Source organism: Equus asinus, chromosome 13 (genome assembly GCF_041296235.1).
Source record: "Equus asinus isolate D_3611 breed Donkey chromosome 13, EquAss-T2T_v2, whole genome shotgun sequence".
NCBI lineage: Eukaryota > Metazoa > Chordata > Mammalia > Perissodactyla > Equidae > Equus > Equus asinus.
The window spans coordinates 49,497,522-49,518,998 of NC_091802.1; the positions used below are offsets into that span (position 1 = coordinate 49,497,522).

Here is a 21,477-nt window from a genome sequence, read left to right on the forward strand (position 1 = left end):
ACCACGGGACAGACTTTTCCGGGAGTCAGAATGGGAAATTGGGGGGAATATCACTATCCCCTTCCTGAAGGCTCTGCTTTTGAAATAGGGACAGTGTATCTATATATTTCTTCCAAGGGGTGTAGAATAGGGCATTGTCCTGGAATTCTTCACAACTTCCCTGTACAGTGCGATCCCTCGGGATTCCCCCTGTGAAGTGGCTACAAGAAGGAACGTGGCTGTCCAAGGTCATTGTATCAAGATGGTGGCACAGCTAAGGTGAGAACTCAGGTCACCTGGCTGTATCTAAACTCATGGCAGATCTCCTGAGATACAAGTACAGGTACAAGGCAGGCTGCACCTGATGACTCCAAGAGACCATCGCTCGAGGACCGTGTTTCAGGACAGTAGTCTGTTGCCAGGTGGCAGATACGTGGAAAGCAGCTGCCTTTGCCTTGGGCCCTGGGTTGGAACAACTGTTTTTCATCCCCACCTAGATATTAATCACTTTGCACACTGCCAGCCTGTTGCCAGCTGCATTCCTTGACGGCCCATGTTTTAATAAGGCCTGAGCACTCCTGGCAGGCCGGAATACAATGTGTGGATTCACCAGACAGGATTACAGAAGGGGCTTTTCTTTGCTGCACTGGGCCTGGGAATCTGTGTGCATTTCTGCTCCAACGTAGCATCTCCAAGGAGCCTTTCAATTTCTAAGAAGGATGCTACCCACTGAGCTATTCAGACTGGGTAAATGAGAAAATGGGTTAATAAAATACATGCTAGAGAAAAAGAAAATAAGATTAGGGGGCTGATGTTTGGGCTGAGAGTGCTTTTCTGGGCTCCGGGAAAAATAGAACAAGATGATTATTTTTTTTTTCGGCCCAAAGGACGTCATGCCCAGAACACCACCACTAATCCAATTTTCCTGTTCTAACAAGTATTTTATCAACACCTTTTTAAAAGTTCAGTTCTCATACTGACTAGCCACCAGTCCAGTTTATAGATGTATTTTCCATTTCTTTGGCAGAACCTGACTATACAATGCTTATTTGCCCTGACGCAGGGGTAGTGGGGGATGTTTGATGTCATGTTTCTACCATAACCACAACTTAGGGGGTTCTCACTTTTAACGCAAGAACCCCTGAGTTAATTAGGAGTCATTTAGGTGCTGTGGACGTTTGAGGTCAGCAGCCAGCACTGAGCCCTTCCCAGTCTGATGAGAGATAACCTTGTTTGCCGAAAGGGCAGTAATAATTTTTCTCCTTAACCAGGGAAGGGGGAAGGGAAGATACAGGGAAGCGAAGAACTGAGGATTTCGTCAGTTAAGACTCTTTTCCAAACTTTCAAGCTTGAAAAGATTTTTGAAGAGTTTCAAGCATGTTTTTGCAAGACGTTAAAAAAGAAGAAAGGTTAAATGTAAAAATTGAAGTTTGGCAGGCAGTATTCCCTGGACTCAATGCATTGCTTGTGGTATTTAGAAAAAAGAAGAGAATTTTGCTTTGAAAATGTCATACTCCAAAGAAGTTCTTGTAAGTTATTTCTAGGGGAGTTGACTCCTATTTAGTTGAATGGATGATTTGACTGTTCCTTTAAAGGTATTTCAAACTGTTCCAAACAGTCTGTCTGTTTTTTTTTTTTTTGGACAACAGAAGACCTGCCCCACGACGGTCCAGTGAAACAGGGTAGGAGGGAAGACATTTCCATTTCAATGGAGAAATAATAATTACAAAAATGTTAAGATGCTAAGGCCCATGCCTGATAATCTTCTCAAAAGATATGGAAACATATGCCATTCAGCTGGCCCCACAAAACTCCCCAGATGTGAGCCAAGCAATCGAGTGACTACTGGAACTTCAGGGAAGGGTTGCCACTGTGCCATCAACACAGCTGTTCTAGAAAAAGAACTCTGCCTTTCTCTACTCTTCGCCTCAAATGGCCCGGCTTCCTCCTCCTCTCCTCTTCTCCTCAGGAGGTGCTTGGAGCAGAGTGGATGGGCTGTCGTGTATCTGACTTGTTTCCCTTCGCGTCGAGGGACAGGCATGGCATCAAGGCCTTGCGCTCGGGCAGTTCCAATAAGGAGCCTGCCAGAAATGGATGACACCAACAGTGGCGAGGCACTCTGAAGGGAGGGAGCAAGCTTTTGAAAGGGGAAAAACATCTGTGTGTGAAGGGAGATGATGTGGCAGAACATGATTATGGCAGACAGCGAGAAAATTTATCACCGCTCTTTAGCAACACCACGTTTATACGGAGTGATGGCAGTTACCTGTTCTTTTTCACATGGATCGTGATGCTTAGGATATTTTTGCTGAAAGAGACTTTGGAGATGATCAAGTCAAATGCCCTCACTTTCCAGAAGAAGAAACTAAGAGAAATAGAATTTAAATGGCTTGGCCAAAGCCACATGGCTAGCCAGTGATAAGTGTGACTGAGCTGCTCAAATGGTCCTGATACAAGGTGAGCACCATAATAGATGCATCACCTGGAATATCCCCTTCCCTCTGCCCTAGTAGGGCTGCAGTCATAGCACAGGGCCCAACACACAGGAGGTGCTCAATGAATGTTAGTAGGAACAAGTGAGTGGACAACCTCATCAGATTATCCACACATCCATTCTTCCCAAGAGCGGTACATGAAGGCAACTGCATGAGACAGATGGGTTCCAGCAAAGAGCACTATAAAGTGAATCCTATTTTCCCGTTGACTTCTTTTGCAAAACCAGAGTTACTATCTCCTGGTAGGCCAGGGGAACCTTTCCAATGAGTTCAATCTATTAGTCATCACATCAAGGCTGCGGTTTTCACCCTCTCTTGGCCCATCCCATTGTCCTTGTGCCAGCATTAGAGATTATGCCCTAGTCAGTCATTTTATGTGTTTGGGATGGGCCATGGAGCCCAGACAAGATCACTAGGGTGGATGGAGGGGGATTCGTCACAACTGCTGGATGAGCAGAGCTACTCTGTAGGATCTGATTCCACTGGGAAGGAGGGTCTGTGGCATATTGGATGTGCTTAGTTTCCAGGTGTGGCATGTTGCCAGCAGTCTGAGCACTTGGTAGCGTTTTGACTCTTCCTCAGTTAAGAGTGTCACCTTCGTCTCCTCTTCTGTTACTTCTAGGGCCAAGGGTTCCCCAACCCTGAATTTCCTCCTCCTCTTCCTCTTCCCTTTGGGCTAATTGCTGACAGTGTCTAATAGAATCGGGTTGCATTTCCATGCTTTACCAGTAGGTGCCCCTGTTTAACACGTGATGGACTTCAACTTGTACCTGAAATTTGCCACTCTGAGTCAATAAAACTAATCAATGCCTGGTTTTGACAGCCCTATAAGATTATTTGTAAGGCAAACCTCCTGTAGTCCTCCTTGTTCCTCCCCCTTCTCCTGACCAACAGCAAGTCTGCAGTGGTCTGTGACAGCAACCATGACCCTGTACTGATGCCCATCGTGTTCCTGGCAGTGTGCTAGACCTGAGGATACCAACGGAGACGCAGTGCCTATTCTCAAGGTGCTTGTGGTCTTGGGGTCTAAATGAAATCCATTCCTTCTTATATAGTTTTATGCACACAAAATACTGGAAAAATAATAATGAGTATACTGGGCTCCCGCTACAATGTGCCAGAGACACTACATGGCCTCTGATAATCACGACAGTTCTGTGAGACCGGGATTCTCTCCCCATCTTACAGACTAGGAAATTGAGGCATAGACAGGTGGGTAACTTGTCCCGAAAACTTGTCCTCAGCCAATGCTGGCAGAGCGAGGTGTACACTCAGGCTAATTGGTAGATAAGACTCTGCAAAGCCAGGTTATGGGGTGGTGGGTGTGACTTCCTGTGGGGGGTCTTAAATTCATGCTTTACTTCCAAAGAGTGAAAGCCTTCTGGAGTGTCCCCTTCCCCTCCCCCACGTGCGTGTGTGCACACATGCGCGTGCACACACACCCCCACCCCACCGCCTCTCCGGTGGGCGACTGGGAGCTGAGGAAGAGAAGCCATTCATCCTTTGAGTGCTGACCTGGGGCCTGTTTCTGCTTTGAGGCCAGAGCCTGGTGGAAGCATGTTAAAAAGAATGTCCCTGCCTTTGGGCCCCTCAAGCCTCCAGCAAAGCCACCTTTAATAGAGCCTGTTCCTGACACCTACTCTCATCACACACGAAGCCTTCCTCTCTGAAAGCAACATGAAAGGGAAGCCTTTTACTCAGTTCCTGAAGTCAGACTTCTCTCTGTGGCCTGCAGCCTCTTTTGCAGAGGCCTCTTGGTGAATTCGGGTTTAGCTTCACTTGGTAATGAACATCCATTTTCTCCTGCCGCAGAAATGTTTCTCACATTTAAAAAAAAAAAAAAAAGCGAGGTGTAAGGGGAAAATATTGGCAAACTCCAAAGGGACATAGGGATCAGGGCTGCTGGAGAATCGAGCCAACCCCTGACCTCACTTCCCCCAAAGCATTTGAGGTCAGCATGCTGGGCTCCCAGGGCATCTGTGCCAGCCCAGAGCCTCTCCCCACACTCCCAGCTGCCCAGCCCTGTCCAGCGGAATCACATATCAGAAGCCAGGGATGAACTTCCCCAAAACCAATGGCTGAAAATACACCTCATATCATACCTTCCTTTTGTGGGAAGAGAACACTAAAAGAAACATTTTCAAAAGTATTTTATAATAAACCTAGGGCATTTTAAAGCCCTTTTAAAAAAATTCAGGCCCTTCATAAGTTTTTTTTCCCCTCTTATTATAAACATCCCCAAGCATCTTACTTTCCACTGTGCAAAGATTAGGAAACTGCTATAAAATGGAAAGTCCCAAAGTGAGGAGGAGAGATTACGACTATTCCTAATGTGGGCCAATTTAGGCTTACAGTACTTTTTAAATCTTTCATTTCTTCACAGTTGAAATATTTGAGCAGGGGCTGGCCCGGTGGCGCAGCGGTTAAGTTTGCACATTCTGCTCCAGTGACCCAGGCTGCACCGGTTCGAATCCCGGGTGCAAACATGGCACCATGTGGCAAGCCATCCTGTGGTAGGCATCCCACATATAAAGTAGAGGAAGGTGGGCATGGATGTTAGCTCAGGGCCAGTCTTCATCGGCAAAAAAAAAGGAGGATTAGCAGCAGATGTTAGCTCAGGGCTAATCTTCCTCAAAAAAAAAAAAAGAAGGGGCCGGCTCCGTGGCCAAGTGGTTAAGTTCTTGCGCTCCGCTGCGGCGGCCCAGGGTTCGGATCCTGGGCGCAGACATGGCACCGCTAGTCAGGCCACGTTGAGGCAGCGTCCCACATCGCACAACTAGAAGGACCTGCAACTAAGATATACAACTATGTACTGGGGGTTTGGGGAGATAAAGCAGAAAAAGAAAAAAAAAGAAAGAAAGATTGGCAACAGTTGTTAGCCCAGGTGCCAATCTTTAAAAAAAAAAAGAAAAAGAAATTTAAAAAAAAATTTTTAACAAATAAAAATAAAAAAAATAAATGAGCAGTTGTAGGTCTGGCAAAAATGCCAATAAACCCCCTGATTCAAGCAGAAGGTCCTCCAGGGTCTGCACAAATCGTATTACAAAGCGTCTTTTATGTATCTAGAATAATTACACTTGATTTGAAGAAGTTTGTTTTTTGTTAAGCTAACTTTAGCATCGATTCTAATTGGGAGCAGATGCCTTGCGGCATCCCAGACTGGGCAGCACCTGTGCTCACATCTAAATATATGTGTTTGCATTCAAGTAACACGTCCGAGATCGTCACAACCTAGGACATCTACCACTTACAGTCACTCAAGTGACCCCAAATTTCGGCAGCTTCTCATTGGCTGGCCTGGGGTCACCTGCCCCTTTCCACTGGGAGGTCACTCCTCAGGCTTGAAGTCCACCCCTTCATCTCCCAGAGCAGAGTGGCCCAAGCCCGGTGGCTCATTTTGAGTGGTGTGCCCACATTTGTGACCCCTCTGGTTCTTTAAATCCAAGAAATGGAAGAGTGACCTAAAAGAAATGAGGGCTGAGGCTTTAAAGGATTACTCGCTCAGAGAAAAAGTTCGGTCCCTGGGAGAGAAGAGCCCTAGGCCTTCGGAGAAAGTATGAGAAACATTTTGATCTTTTCACATAAACCACTCTACTTTTCAAAACCTGCTGCTTTTTTTTTTTTCCAGAGTGCTAGCTAAAGTGTGTGTATAAATAAGAAGAAATAAAAATCCAAGACAGAGGTGTTTTGAAATCGAAAACCCAAGACAGGCTCATTTCAAGTCAAATCATAAGCGTAAATGTTGGGGTCTCAGAGCAGTTCGTCCTTCTTCCCAGCTCTGGCAGGAGGGCCCGACTCAAGTTATTCCCAGGAACTCGAGAATGTGCAGCCATTGCTTCCTGTCTGAACAGACGCTGGGGGCCACCAGCTGCCTCCCTTAAACTGGGAGCACCATGAAGCCCGGGCCCCAGAACCCAGGCCATGGGGGTCAGCTCTGACCCTGGGTTCAGAGAGCCCTGACATCTCAAAGCCAAAGAGCAGACCTGTTTGTCTGGCCCTCCCCCTGCCAGGCCTTCCCCAGTCCAGGCTTCCTACCCCCGGCTCCACAACACATTGCATGAGGTGAGGTGGGCTCTGTGGCTGAAAACACTGTCAGGGCCTAGCAGATGGAGGAGGGAACTTTCCAGATGTTGCACACAATATAGCGAGTTTTTATTTTATTATTTCTTTTTTTAATGAGGAGGGGGGAGTCGTAACAAGGGCAAAATGTGCGCTTTCAAATGCTCAGTTGGCAGTGTGTGTGCGTGTGCGTGTCAGGCAGGAGAGGTGTGCGCTGCTCGGTGGAAGGGCAGACGCGGGAAATGTCACATTTAAACCCGGGCAGGGCTGCTCCTCGTTACCGGAGACGGCTCCTTGCTCCAGCGCAACTGGGAAACTGCAGAAACAGGCTCTTCCCCTCTGCGTTTTCGTCTTTTCTGTGTAGACAAGCGTCCCAAATGGGATTAAATGAAAAGGAGAAATGAAACACACATTTCCAGCGTTAGTTAGCGACCTCCTCCTATTTCTTTCTTTCTTTCTTCCTCTCTCTCTCTCTCTCTTTTTTTAAACAGGGAGAGACAGGCAGTGTAATGATCCTGAAAGAGCTGCCGCCTCCGGGAGCCCAGAAAGACTTTTGCAAAAAGAGAGAGTTGTGATGTTTTTCCTCCTGCTGATGAGGACCTGTGTGTGCCTGACTTTCCTCTTTGGTGGGAGAAGCTGGGATGAAAGCGCCCCTCTCTGCGCCAGCCTCTTTGGGGACAGATCTTTTTAACAAGCCATTTCCTGGCACATGAATAGTTGGTCCCTTTCCCCCTTGAACAGTGTCATGCACCATGTCAGACATCAAAGCCCTAATTAAACCCATTCTTTAATTGTGTCTTTTTGCTTCATTACTTTCTCTCCCTTTGATGAAGCCTGCACCTCTCTGATCACCCCCAAACCATCCCTTTCTCTTCATTTTCCAGAGGATCTGAAAATTGCTCACTGGGTGGTTGTTATGGAGTGTTTTCCCCCTTTCCTTTCTGCTGCTTCAAGTTGGGGACCCAGTCCCTTCCCTGCCCCATCCCCCATCCTCCCCGACAGTTAAAGGGATATTCACACCTTTTCCCCTCGCGGCTCCTCTATTCTTATGAAGTTTCCATTGATTATTGTCCTGAAATTCCTTGGTCCAGTCATAGATAAAAGGATAATGACTTCAAAGGGAAGAGTTAAGAGTTTAACCCCAAGCTAAGAGAGTGGACAACTAGATAATTGAGGGTAATAACCCATCACAGACTTGCTTTCAAAGGATCGCTGGGCTGAACTCTCAGGTGGCTTTAATTTTATTAACATTTGTAGCCGCTGACTTGAGAAGATGGTCTGGAGTCATTACGAGCTTCAAAGCTCCAGGTAACACTCCACCCGGCCGGGAACCTGACATCAATTTGGGCCGGAGCGCTCCCTTCACAGGATGGCAGCGATGGCTGCTACCCCCAAACTTCTCTGCCAAATCACAGACCCCAGAAATTTGGGGGGGTTGGGGGGGGCACAAGAAGACCAGAGGTCCGATTTGACCCCCACCTCTTCATGATGGCAATCTAGAATTCAAACCAAAGAAAGACATGGGACAAGGGCGGGGTTTTCAAAGGGAAGGAAAGCCCCTCTCTTCCACCGTTCTGGGGCAAGCTTTACAGAGGCCAGGGGTCCCCGTTTCCTCAGGGCCCAGATCCACTCTGCGCTGGTGTGGGGGCCCCCGCAGTTGGTGGGAGGAGGGCTTGAACCCTCAGGGGCCTCTGGAGCTGGGGTTGCGCCCCCTCTGAGCTCCCAACCTCCCCTCCCAGCCTTGGCCTCTCTCAACCTTCCTTGCATCCTCTGAGATGCCCCTGGCATTCATGGAGAGAATCGGGGGTGGCAAGCAGGCCAACATCTATTGTATGAATTAGAAAATAGCGTTTCAGAAGGTGAGGTGACTTGCCTGGAAATCGCCAGCTAATTGGTGGTAGCAGAACCAAGACCAGAGACAGAGGTCTGGCCCCCACAGCTAAGCGATAGGTGGGTAGACAAGACCTGGAGAAAATGAACTCGAAAATCGCTCAAGGGAGGCTCAACATTTAGTGTAGACACTTGCAACATCCCTCTGTAGCCTCTCTCCAAAACCTCCAGGTCGCCGTCCTGCTCTGTACACCTGCATGTGGCCTTTCAATAAACCCCAAAGGCCAGAGGGGGCCTCCTCTTGGTCACTATGGCCCCTTTGGCCCCTTCCCCTGATTTATTGCGCTGATTGTCCAGCTCCTGTCTCCATTCTCCTGCGTTGGAGGGGAGCTTGATAGCCTTCCAGGTCACTGACATTGCGAGGCCCTTCCCTGTGCATGGCTTCAGGCTGTCCTTTTGGCCGTTAGAAGTTTAACAAAAGGCCTTTGAAATGGATCAACACTTGAACAGCTGCCAGGGCAGCTATAGCCTTTCTCTGCAGACTGCAGGGCAGGCCTCTCCTACCAACCGCATTCCTGGGCCCGTCCAGTGGGGTGGCTGGGGGCTGGGGAGGTTGCTAGAATACCTTCACCCTGCCAGCACGCCTCAGCCCCACAAACACGTCTCCCCCCAGGCTTCTACAGAGAGCCACCCATGTCCCCAAAGGGCCAGAAAATGCAGCCCAGGCCACCAGGGCCAGCACAGTGCTCGCCACCAATTGTGCTCCATAAATGGTCCCTGAGTGAGTGGAGAGTGCAAAGGGCTCTGCCCTGGTCCCGGGGGGCATGGGTCACTAGCAGGCCTGAGAAGACCACCTGATGCAGTCCCATCCATCTGCAGCCCTCACTCCAGTCCTTGCAAAAGCCTTCTCTCAAGAGGTGTATGTGACTGCTACCCTAGCGAAAGAGTTTGCAACATCTCAAGCTGTGACCCAAACTCCTGGAAGGAATTGCTTACTTGGGCGTTGGGTGGAAGAAACAGGGGAGGCCGGAAGAGAGCTGGGGAGCCCCCTGGAACCTCCGTATTCACACCACTTGTGCAGTGGCCTACTTGTCACTTGCAGAGTGACTGCCTTGGGGAGATGGAGCCGCAAGTGGGACCAGGCAGGGAGCTGACTGTGGCCGGCAGCCAGCCGGTCCCTTGGTTTCAGTGCCTTTAACACCTGTGATCTAATCAGATGGTCCATCATAGTCTCTCCTTGATCACATACAGGTTGTGCACCCTCCAAATTACGCCACTGAGGATTGCTCAGTCAGTTCTTTGCATTTGGTTTGTTCTTGGAAAACTATGATGAATTTTCAGTGTAGCCCAATGGGAATCTGATGCCTATGATCTATTCCAGAATCCAATCCAAAATTTCTTTAAAAATCATCTGCTAATTTGGATATTACACACTGCAGCCTACATGCTCCTGTAGAAGAGAGAACGTGGAGGTAACTGGAAACATCCTTAGTATGGCCTATCCTTCCTGCCCTTGGAGCAGCATGGACACCTTCTGCATTCTCTTACCCAGAACCGCTTGTCAGCAAAGACGTGCCCAAGGTCAGGGTCACAAGTCCTGGCCTCTGGGACAGAACGAGTCCATGTGTGAAACTGGAGGCTGGGAATGTGAGTATTGCCAACCTTTGATTTTTATGATGTTGTAACCCAGATGTCTTAGTTTAGACACATGTGTGGTGTATTGGAACGAGCCCAAACTTTGAAGTCAGACAGACGTGTTCAAGTTCAGATTCTGCCTTTACTGACCAGCTTAGCTTGGGCCAGTCCCAGAGCTCTCAGATGCTCAGTTTCTCTCGTGACACATGATGAAATATAGTGACTCGTTAGTCAGTCCTCAAGGCCAATACCCATGCTGGGCACCTGCCTCGTGTGAAGTTCTGGGAATGTAAAAGGGGGTGAATCTCGTCCTTGCCCCTAAAGAGCTTAGGGTCCAGAGCTATGGGTAGAGGCTCCCTCGCTGCCCAGTGGAACGGGGACTTGGATGTAGACACGGGGTCTAGGAGAGCCTGGCCGCCCTGGAGTAAACCGCAGACTCTCCGCCCCTCACTCTCAGTCCCATCTCTGCAGCACCGGAGTCCCCACAGTGAGGTGGAGCACAGACGCTGAGGGAGAAGCTCTCCGTGGTTATACAGGTGTTCCCTGACAGTTCAAATGTTACCGTCATAGTTTTGATCTTTTTCTTGTGACCTGGAGGGTCCAAGACAAGTAGGCTCTGTAAATGGTGCTGGGGTGCAGATTTTAATGTGTTGCAAGCTTGTGGATCTACCAGGGAGAGCAGGCGGAGGGGCTGCCAAGGGGACGGGGTTGAGGGGAGGGGCAAAGGATGGGGTCCTTTTTGCCAGTTCATCCACAGTGCTGATTTTCCAGAGGAAAGGCAAAGGCTTCCTTGCCTCATTGTAAAGGGGAAGAGGTTAACTTCAGGGTTAAATGACTCTGGAGCACTGTGGAAGGCTGGCCTGGCTCTGGAGGGTAGAGGACAAGACTCAGGGTTGACATGCGGCTGGCTGAGTCTGTCTGTCTGGACCTGGAGGGAGGGCGAGGTGCTGGCTCTGGGCCTGGTTCAAGGCTTATCAAAGTCTCATTGACTGGCCGGCCTTGATCTCTATCCTCAAGTCTGAAGAGGTAACTCAGATGCTCAGTGATTAATTGTGTTTGGGTGGAGATCACATGACTCAGTGGTATCTGCGGCTTGTTGGGACAGACCAAGTTCTCTGTCAGTATCCAGCCTGGGGGTCAAAGTTCCACCCTGTGTGCCTTCTCATCATTTGCATGAAGCCTGTAAGGGCAGCCACCGGCCTGTAGGGGATGTTCAGTAAATGGCACTTTCCTCTCTGCCTGCTCACGTCTGACGTTAGTCACCCCTCTGGAAGTGGAGTACACTTGAATGTTCTTGGAGAACTTCCCAGCTGGAATCCCATTTTTATCCCTATAGCAATCTTAGAGATGGGCAGGGCAGGTAGAGCCATCCTGGTTGTGGGGACAAAGGGCACTGAGTCACCCATGGATGGGGACTCACCTTTGCCCCACATTCAGATAACCAGTCAGTGGCAGCTGTCGGACGGGTCCAAGCTCCGGAAGCCCAGCCCCGGTTCTCACTGTGCAGCCCTGTCGGAGCCTCTGTGTGGTTTGCAGTGGCTCTGAGCTCAATGTGGGGCCAGCATTCCTGTCTCTGACATGTTTCTTGCCCCTTTCACAGCTGGAAGGAATGTTTTAGAGCCACAAGGTCCACATAATCCTGGAAATGGAGCTGATGCTGCAATCCTGTTTTGGACTCTTCTTGACCTTCTAGATTTGAACCACATAAGTTCTTCCCAAGCACTAATTCCTGGCCAAGCCTGGCTGAGACTGATGCTCTGGGATGCACTGGGAGTCCTTGGGCAGTCTCATAACTGTGGCAGATAACTAACTAGCTCTGCTCCCTGACCCCCTCACCTCCCTCGGGCACCAGTCTTTTCCTGCTTTCACTCCCCTTTCCCCTCCTGCATCTCTAGTGGAAGCTGCTAGAACTTACTTTACCTGCAAGCTCGGAGAGCAGGAAATGTCTGTGTCCCCTAGTATCTTCCCCCAGCCCTTAACCAGTGACTGACAGATGCTGGGGCATAAATACTCCAGCTCCCTTGTCCCCAAGCCAGGATGATGGTGAAGGGTGGCCTACGCTGTTATAGGATTGCCTTTGGAGTGAACCAGAGTTAGCTTTTGCGGGACACTGTGGACATCACGCCCTTGCTGGCTTCCTTCCCTTCCTGGGCACTTCCTCATTCCCTTACAGGTTTCCCTGAGACTGTTTCCTAAGAATGCACATGAATTCCCATCTCAAGGAGCCCAACCCAGAACAGCTGCTGAAATAAAATGTAAATATCTAGCCAAATCCGATCTCCTAGATTCTAATGGACTCCCATTGGGGTCCCTGCTTCCTTCCCACCGCTCATTAAATCCAGCCCCCAACACTCCCACAAGAAGGCACTTCCTAAAACACAGCTCGATTACATAGCTCCCCCACTAGCCAGTTTGAAGTAGTTTCTGTATAAATTTGAGACCACACTCTAGCAGAGCATTGGGTTTCCCCTTGTTCCGGCCACGCCAGCTCCACTCTGGACACCCGCCTGCCTCACTCGTCATGTGCTGGGATGGTGGGATCCTGCGGGGAGCTGTCCCCACTCCCAACTCTGTGTCTAGCTTCTGAGCCTTTGCTCATGCTGTTCCACCTTCCCGAGCTGCCCTTCTCAGCTTCCTCGGACTGGCTCTGCCCTTTGTTATCTCATCCTGGGGGCTCAGTGACCTCCTCACCCCCAGCGCCCCGTGTGCATCTCTCCTTTGATCTCTATCCTATCATTGGTACGTCGTCTGCTTCTGTCATTCTCTCTCACACAATGAGGGCTCTGAGAGAAGGCCTGTGTCTGACCGTCACTGATGCTCTCCCTGAGCACATGGCAGGTACCTACAGATGTGGTTCAGATTGACCCGGTGACACTCTTTAAAGCATAGTGCCATGGACTGAATTGTGTTCCCCTCAAATTCGCATGCTGAAGCCCTAACCTCTGAGGTGATGGTATTTGGAGATGTGGCCTTCAGGAGGTAATTAGGGTTAGGTGGGGTCATGAGGGTGGGGTCCACATAATGGGATTGGTGCCCTTATAAGAAGAGGAGACCAGAGCTCACTCTCTGCTATGCGGAGGCCATAGTGAGAAAGTGGCTGTCCATAAGCCAGGAAGAGAGTTCTTATCAAGAACCGAACTGGCTGGCACCTTGATCTTGGACTTCCAGCCTCCAGGACCATGAGAAACAGATTTCTGTTGATGAAGCCACCCAGTCTCTGGATTTTTGTTATGGCAGCCCGAGCTAATATACACAGGCACAGTAAACCCAAATATGTACCTTTCTGAGTGAATACCAAGGCGCCTATACTGGAATCTGGCAGCGAGGCCTGCTCGAAGTTTTTTTTAATGATGGGAGAAGGAATTAAGGCATTTCTGTCCATTATCTGCATGTAATGACAATGCTACCAGCCGTTTGTTTTAGAGTATCTTGTCCTGGGCTAGTCTGAAAATCAGTGGACTAGCTCACTGACCCCTGAACCTGGCCTCCAGGTTCTCCCAGGCAGAGCTCTGGACCTCCCCAAGGATCTCATGCAAGTGACAGGTGCACCCTGCAGCCCTGTCTGGCCCCCTGGGCCACACATGAGCTAACGCCAGGTCTAAAACAGGACAGACAGATGCTCTCGCTCTGTGATTCCACCTCATCTATGTTATCCCACTTTTTCTGTTTTATTTTCAAATTTTAGGTATTATTTGCATGTGATATACAGGGTCAACAGCAAGGCAGGTGTCCCCAAAGCCAAATCGTGTCACTCCATCAGAGATGAAAGCAGGGAGGCTGGCCTGCAGGAGCCGTCGGACCACTCTTGAGGCGGGTGGACTTTAGATTCACCCTCCTGGACCCAAAGTCACCGTTTTTCTGGTTCTCTGAGGGTTGGCCAGAGGGGTGGGTGTGCACTTCCTTTATGCTGTCTTGGGTGCAGAGACTGGGTGAGAAGGGGGTCTCCTAGACCCCAGCCTGCTCCTTCTGCATCCCCAGCCCCCGAGCAGCACTCAGCGCCTCCTGGGGTCTGCAGGACTCCTGGGTGGCACCGCCCGCCCTTTCAGTGCCAGCACACTGGCCTTGGCTTTGCCGCCTCTGCCAGCAGCCAGCATGCCGTTGCCAGGAGCTCTTAACTGTGGTCCCACGGCCAAAGCTTTGTAGCTCCTCATGGAGAGAGAGGCTGTGCAGCTTCCCCTTCAGCGGACCCAGGGCCCGTGAGCCTCCTTCTTTATAAGGCCACCAGCTGTTAAGAAACACAGCAAGTCCCTCCCTGGTGCTCGTGATCCTTGCTGGGGGTTCCTGCAGGACCCCCCAGGGGCGGAGACCCAGTCATGCAGGAAACTTCCTCAGCCTTCCATGCAAAAAGCCTTTGGGACGAGGGCAGGAGAAGAGTTAAGTTCTGGGCTGAGGCTTCAGTGTTCAATTTCTTTATTTCCTGTTGATGACATTATTGCCTTCCTACAACCATTGACACATGTTGCTTTCATCTGTTTCATTTCAAGACATGAGTACACTCGCTGGAAACTATGCTTAATAGCTAAACTCAAAACATTTGGATTTCCTTTCCTTCTTGACTCTTTGCTGGTATGTGCATTCTCTGGTGGGCTGGTGTTTTGGGTGGCGGTGGTGTATGTTTTTCAGCCACCATTTTTAACCCAGCAAAGATAGGCCAGTGGCTTCCTGGCCAGTTGTCTCAGGCCCATCTGCTACCTAAGGGATGCTTCAGTCGCGGCGGGGAGGGCAATGGCTCATCCAACCCCCGTGGGGTGGTGGTTGAACAGCATCTCCCAACCTCTCCCTTTGCCCAGCTGCTTCCTCTGCTGTTAGGGAGAGGACTGGCCCGCGTAACTACAGGATGTGCAGATGGGCACTCCTTGAGGTTACTTCGTCCTTGAGCTCCATGACTCAGGGCTTGGACCTTCTGACTGGAGCCTCCAGAACTGGGATGAGCTCGTCAGTCTGGATCCAAGGGCTCTGGGGAACAAACGGCCTGGCTGCCTGGGGATGGGACCCGGCAGGGCTCCCTCTGGCCAGGACTCAGATGGAAAGTGGCCATTGGAAACAGGCCAGCCTCATCTGGTTGGAATTGGGCTTGACACGTGTTTCTAAACCTGGTTGCAGCCACTCACCCTTCCCTGGGCCGGGACAGCACTGCCTGTTGACACAGTCCGCAAAGCGAGCAATTGGTCTGCTCGGGGAAGAGTCTCAAAGGTGGCTGCCCGCCTGGCCTGGGGTGACTGCCCTGTGCTCAGTGTGCCAGCCCCCACCACACTCTCCAGAAGATCTTGGACATTTTCCCATGGGGAGGCGTGGGGGAGGGAGGGAAAGGGCAGCCGCAGCCTGGCTCCGTAAGAGGAAGGGAGGGGAACATTTACAGGGCATTTACTGTATACATGGACCTTTATGTCCGTTTTCTTTTTTTTTTTATTGCAGTAACATGGGTTTATAACATTATATCAATTTCAGGTGTACACCTTTATGTTTCCATTTCTGTGTCGATTACATCATGTCCATTTTCTCATTTCACTCTATAACCGAGTGGTTTATTCCCATTTCGCAGCTGAGAAAATTCAGTCTCCGGAAAGGCAAAAAAATGTGCCCAAGCCACACAGCTTTTAAGTGGTGAAATTGGGATATGAGCCCAGGCTGAGGTCTCCCAAGGAGTTGTCTTCTGGCTGCATCATACCTGTCCTCTTCCCGGCAGCCCAGGGTGGGGGCAGGGGCACGACACCATACTGCCTGCTTGGCTGCTTCGAGAAGAGCCCATACACTTCGCTATCCTCCCCTTCCCCGCTTCACCCACTCTGCGTCTTCTCTGCCCAGTAATCCGCATTTCAAGCCAGTAGGAAGGAAGAAAGTTCACGAAAGTTAATAGACAGATGAGTGTGGGGGGGGGGTGCGTTTTATCCAGGAGGAGAGAATGTTTGAGGCCACTATCCTGCCCCTTTCAAGTCTGCAGATCTGGCCAAGAGTCTGGAAGTGTGGGGAGCGGAATCTTCAAGGGGAGAAGCCTGTGAGGGGAAAGGAAATGCTACCGGGGTTAGAGGGCCAGGAAATGTAACATCCTTGTCTGTTCAGACTCGCTAACAAAGTCCCCTCGCTGAAGAAGTGGACTTCAAGTTCTATAGAACTAATCACATGTTTTCTTCCATTTTCTTGCCTGGTATTTCCAGGCCACTCATTTTCTGGTTTGTGTGTCTATGAGTGCGAGAGTCTGCACAGGACAGTATAGAGACCCATCCGCAATCTAAGAATGTGGTCAGCATGAAAGGAAAGATGCCACACTGCCTCTCAAAGATGACACTGCTGAGAGGGACAAGGCTCTTTGGCCTGTCAGGTTGTCCCCAACAGGCCCTGGCTAGAAGTGTCTGATGCCAAAGCCCCCAAATGGAGCTCCTGGATTGCACGTCATCCCAACGGCCTTGACCTACAGCTCTTCATAACCCTGATGAAGTGATGCAGGACCAAGCTTCTTTAAAATATTTGACCCCATATAAAAAGGCATTCCAAAATGGCAGGCTCACCCAAAAATGCTATGAAACCCCCTTTTGGTGGTTAATTATTTTATTAAAAGTAATATAAAGTCATTGTAGAAATTTTGGAAAATACAAGCTAATATTGTTCAGTTGCAAGGATCAGAGACCCATTCAACTGACCTCAAGGGAAAATGAGGGTGTGTTGCAAGAACACGAGGGGTTTGGGGGCCTTCTCTATCCCTCAGGGCATGGCCCCTTCCTCTGGCCCCTGCTTCCTCATAACTTCAGTAAGTCCCTGGCCCCTGGCAGCCATTCCCCCAGCCTCACTCTGGCCCCCTTCCACAGCTTTGGCTCCCATGGTACACAATTTTTCTTTTGTTTTTCAGTTCAAATTTCTGAGCTTAAGGGAAAACCTGAACAACCCAGCTCATCTTTCTAGACCCAACTCCTCAAGTCATTTGGCGCCGGCCAGCCTATGAATGGCTGCCTGTGAATGACATGGCCAAATGTAGTCCAATCTGCTGTACCCAGGAAGGGGATGGTGTCACATGGTACAAAATTTCACCATCCAGTCCTGCCCCTCAAGAAGTGGCTGAGGTGGCCAGCAACTCAAGCATGCTAACACAAGTATAAAAAAGCAAGAGAAAAATGAACCCCCAATCCCACCATCTACTAATCATGTCTTTTTTCTATACATTTTACCTAGCTGAATACATAGTCTATGCAATTTTTGCATCTTGCCTTTTGGAGTTAACTTCATGTTATAAGCATTTCCAACATCATTACAACTCTATTACCTTTTAAATGACTATATAATGTTCCTATGTTCTGCCCGTATAGTGTGTATGATTTACTTAATCAATCCTCCACAGACATGAATGCTATTTCCAAATTGCTATGATTATACATAATCCTGAATATTGGGAATAGCATTAAGAATGCACAAGATGGGACCAGCCCAGTGGCATAGTTGTTGAGTTTGTGCACTCTACTTCAGCAGCCCGGGCTTTGCAGGTTCGGATCCCGGGCACAGACCTACACACCACTCATCAAGCCATGCTGTGGCAGCATCCCACATACAAAATATAGGAAGATTGGCACAGATGTTAGCTCAGCAACAATCTTCCTCAAGCAAAAAGAGGAAATTGGGAACAGATGTTAGCTCAGGACCAATCTTCCTCACCAAAAAAAAAAAAAAAAGAATGCACAAAGATGACACCCTAGACTCATTCTAGGAGTGTTTTGGAAACCTGGTCCTTTCTCCTGAGGCAGAGGTATGATGGCTTCTTGGAACAGGCCCCAGGAACAGAAGGAAGAAGTGGGTTCTAAAGACTCAGCATCTGCCTGTACCCATGTTATTGTTCTTGAATGTTGGACCTGTGGTCGAGACCAAAGGCCACAGACCGGCACCTCCCCACTCCCTCCGGGGAGGCCCAGACAGACGCGCTCCTCGCCCAGGCTGTGCAAAGAGAGGAGGAGCAAGTAGGTGAGAGCCTGCTGCTCTTGAAGTCTTCATTCCTCCTATCTGATGAGTTTGGCCACATCCAAGGTGGGGCTGAGCTGCCTCCTGTGGATGAGGAGGGAGAATGGAATAGAAGGGCCGCGAATGTAAGAGTCAGACACACTGGTGTCCAAGCATCTCCTTGTGCAGGTGAGGGTCCTAGGTGGCCCAGCGTGGCCTGGGTTACAGAACGAGTTGGAGCCAGAGCCTTCCCTGGGATGCAGGCCTGGGCGCTCGCCACTAACCCTCCCTGATGATGCATTCAGTTAGTAAGAACACGTAGCCAATGGGAAATTAATAAAATGCCTCTTCAGTTGGCTGGCTCTTGTCCTTCAGATTAGCGGTTCAGACTAGTTGCCTTCAGATATTTAGGCCTAGGGAGACCGACCCCTATCATTCAGAGACTGGGAAACTAACACTGGACCAGGGTTTTCAGGAAGTTTCCCATCTGCTAAAGAGCCAGGCCTGAGCCCTGGGCTCCGAGGGAGGCGAGTTTCTGGTGGCAGAGCCCACATATCCATCCCAGTGGGATGTTTACTGGGCAGTCCTTTCTAGCCGGGGTGCATCCACTGTCCCAGAAGGGCATCTAAGCAAGTGGAGGTTGACATCTTCCAAGGCAATGGCCCACCTTGAATTCCATGCCTTGTCAGGAGAACCCACCTCTCAGGGAGCTCGATGACCTTGAACTGTTTACTTACCCTCTCTGAGCATTCGCCTGTGGCTGGTGCAACACTCTCCTATGTTGGAGACGGGCTGGGAGGAACGGAGAGACAAGTCAGAGCCTTGTTCTTTCCTACTTCCCTGTGTTCACACCCAGCCCCACCACTACTTACTACCGTGTGACTTCCGTCAAGCGTCTTGAGCCCTCTGGATGGGTTGACTTCATGGACGTGCCATCAGTACATTCACGCAGTCGCCCAAGTTCAGAGGGCCCCATGCTGGGTTCAGTGTTCTGCCGTTGCCATCTTCAAATTCCTGATAATTGTTGAGCAAGGGGGCCCGCGTTCTCGTTTGGCACTGTGCCCTGCAAATTCTGTAGCTGGTCCTGCCCGCCGGCCTGCGTTTCCTGTAAAGTAGGTTGATGATGGTGGTGTCTACCTCAAGGAGTGGTTGGGCGGGGGAGTAAATGAGCTGATCCCCTTCGCAGACGGCCTGGTCCACAATAAGTGTCTCTTTATTACCTGAAGCCCTCTGCCGCCTGCCTCTTGCCCTGGGCCAGATGCACCTCCCGTTCCTTCCTGTCCCCTCAGAGGGTTTCTCCTCCTCCATTTTGTCTCCCTCGTTGGACTCTGAACCAAGGATTCAAATATCTAAGGCACAAGGACCCAGACTTGGAAATCACAGCAGTCTCCTCGGAACCCTTGAAGCCCTTATCAGAGAGGAAACTGCTAACGACTGTCTCTGGTTTATGGCAGCTCGCTGTCTTTATGGCTCTTTAACTGCCTTCGGCCCTGGGGCTTCAGACAGGGCCGCTCTTTGTGAGGGAAGATGGCGCCAAGGAGGGAGGCATCACTGGTGGTTGTGGCCAGTGAGCCACAGACCCACCTTCCCTCTGGGGACAGGCCTTGGATTCCCTGTGGACGGGCAGGGTCAGCCTGTAGGGGACTATGGGAATGCCTGCCTTGGCCACACTTACAGGACTGCGTGTGATCCCCCTGCCCAGGTCACCACTTGGCCTCCTGGCCCTAATGTACCCCTGAGTAGGAAAATAATCCTAACAGCAATAGCAGTCATTTTGCTTTCTCTGTGCCAGCAACTCCAGGAGGCATGGCCCAGACATTATCTTGATACCCACAGCATCCTGGGCCTGTTAGGTACCCAAACTGGTATGTGGGGAACGTATAAAAGGGAGAGCTTGAAAATCATTTCAGTCATAAACAACCCTACAAGGTACTTATTTATCCTTAGCTCCATTTTTATGGATGGGGAAATTAAGGTTAAAAAGGATACACAGCTTAGTCAAGGTCACAGTTAGTCCGTTTATCTCTCTGACTCCAAAGTCCAAAATGTAGAGTTTCTTCTCATTCGTTAATTCCTCTGCTCATTTCTTCATTACACTGGATACAGAAGTGGAAGGCTTTGTTCTGACAACTTTGACAGCTTCATGGGGTCACGTTGTCCGGACAAGCATCGCTGGACGAATCCAGCACCTTCTACATGTAAGACCAACAGCCCAGCTGAGGCGGCATGCAGAGGGTAGGAAAAAATGCTTGTGGGATGGGGGTGACTGTAGCTTCCTGCCTCTGTGTGTCCCTCCTTTGTCCCTTCTCATCCCACCTTGGGTGCTGTGGGTAAGGCCCATCTCAGAAAGTACATTTATAGAGGAAACAACTTCTAAACTGGGTGTTGAGGTTCTAGGGGGCCAATAAATAGCACCCCTTTTCTCTGCCCAAGTGCAGAGTGAATTGAAAGCAGACACAGGAGTCAGGCAGGTGGAGATGAAACGTCTAGTTTGTTGCTGGTCAAGTAAGTGCATGGCAATCATCAGCAACAATTGGCTTCCTAGAGCAGGATCCCAAATTAGGCCTACTTACCACTTGACATTAGCTTCGAGGGACAACCTTGGATCTTCCCAGTGGGGCCTGCCTTATGAGACTTAGGGCGTAGAGGGGCAGAGGCAAAGCGGGAGACTCTGCAGGCCAACCCCAAAGCAGGTTGGGCAGAGTTATGTATACTCTGGTTCAACTCCTCCTCTTCTGGGGCCAGGCATCCCTCCCTGACATGGAAGCCAAAGGAGTGGAGGGCAAGCATGCTCCCATGCAGAGCCAGCGGGTAAGGACGCAGCCCCCTAGCTGGCCAGCCAAGGATGGAACAGGCTTATATCCTGGAAGGGTGGTCGGAAGATGTGGTCAATGATGAGACATGTCCAGCGTCCTCCATCCCCAAAGTCCTTGGAGGCTCTGTTCACTTTACTGAAGTGGGCAAGGCCAAGGATGGAAGGTCCAGCTGGGAAGCCTCAAAGTGTTCCCCTTGCCCTCTCCTGCCTCTGCACATTCATCCAGCATCGGGCAAACAAGATCCACAATCCCTGTGCTGGGTCCACTGCACCTAGGAGGTCATCCACTCTCCCTCACCAGACCCCCCGGGGGGAAACAAAATCGGAAAACTGATACAATGCAGACCAGCCAAACTCGGTGTCCAATACTTCCAGAATGACCGTACTCACCTCCCCCTCTCTGCCTCCCTTCCTCCTGCCTTTAAGCAGCACTACATGCCTGCTATGCAGGGCACTGTGCTGGCTTCAAAGTCCCTAGAAGACACAGGTGGGCTTGCATGCCCCTTTAGTGTCCTTTGATGAATCTCTGCCAGAGGGCTCTGAGAACCCAGGACGAGTGGCCTCCAGGCATGCAGACCCATGCCAGGCACACACAGCAAGAGGACAGCCCGGGCAGGGGCACAGCGTGCTGAAGGTTGAGTCCAGCGTGCGGAGCGCCACAGGGCCCGAGAGGAGAGGAGAGGCCCTATCCTGGACTCTATTGTCATCCTCCAAACATGCCATCCCCCAGGGGTTGCCCCGACA

The 21,477-nt window shown here is 50.3% G+C and overlaps 1 protein-coding gene and 1 long non-coding RNA gene across 2 annotated transcripts in view; one reads left to right on the plus strand and one right to left on the minus strand.

Moving 5' to 3' along the window:
- Nucleotides 1-21,477, plus strand: part of CEP112 (centrosomal protein 112) — a 504,767-nt gene that overhangs the window by 470,386 nt on the left and 12,904 nt on the right. The window lies entirely within an intron of this gene.
- Nucleotides 15,394-20,671, minus strand: LOC139040067 (uncharacterized). Its single transcript, XR_011493898.1, has 3 exons — nucleotides 18,791-20,671; nucleotides 18,656-18,710; nucleotides 15,394-18,023 (listed from the first exon to the last, which is right to left on the minus strand). It is a non-coding gene; the product is annotated as an uncharacterized lncRNA (long non-coding RNA).